The sequence below is a fragment of the Bufo gargarizans genome, chromosome 4 (genome assembly GCF_014858855.1).
Source record: "Bufo gargarizans isolate SCDJY-AF-19 chromosome 4, ASM1485885v1, whole genome shotgun sequence".
NCBI classification, from domain to species: Eukaryota; Metazoa; Chordata; class Amphibia; order Anura; family Bufonidae; genus Bufo; species Bufo gargarizans.
In genome coordinates this window covers 116,020,126-116,020,720 of record NC_058083.1, presented here as the reverse complement: position 1 = coordinate 116,020,720, position 595 = coordinate 116,020,126, and the positions used below count along the sequence as shown (strand labels likewise).

At 38.3% G+C, this 595-nt stretch overlaps 1 non-coding gene across 1 annotated transcript; it reads right to left on the bottom strand.

Moving 5' to 3' along the window:
- Nucleotides 1-222: 222 nt before the first annotated feature.
- LOC122937194 lies at nucleotides 223-372 on the bottom strand. The gene has a single exon (XR_006389608.1). It is a non-coding gene; the product is annotated as a U1 spliceosomal RNA (small nuclear RNA).
- Between the last annotated feature and the right edge of the window lie 223 nt (nucleotides 373-595).

Genomic DNA, 595 nt, shown 5'->3' with positions numbered 1-595 from the left:
ATGCTGGGAGTTGTAGTTTTGCAACAGCTGGAGAGCCACAGGTTGGCCATCCCTGGCCTAGAGCATACATACAAGTAAATGACCTGACGTACAGAAGCAGGAGTAAAACACCCAGTAGGCAAGCAGCAACAATAATCCAGTTCTTGTACATGATGTATAGTTCCATTCCCTTGCCAAATCTTATTTCATTTGGTATTGTATTGTTCCTGTTTTCTTTTTATTCAGGGGAAAGTGTGAATGCAGTCTCCCACTACCATATGTTATGCAGTTGAGGTTGGAGAAATCAACATGCCCAAAGTGCAATGGATGAACACCACTAGGGTAGATCCACCTTAATGATTGTGGTATGTATCTCTTTTGTCAGGTGAGTATACAAAAAACTACTTTGAAGAGTTGGTTAGATAATTTGAAATATCATATTGAATGGTTCCTCTCAAGTTTCAAAATAAAAAATAATGGATTTGGCAATAGTGCAAAAGGCAATTTTTTATCCTTATTTTAAATATAGTAGTACTTAAAGGGGTGTTCAGGTGCTCATATGCACTGGATATGAAATGAATGTGAGATTGCTGAGGGCCCATCATTGGGTTTTCAT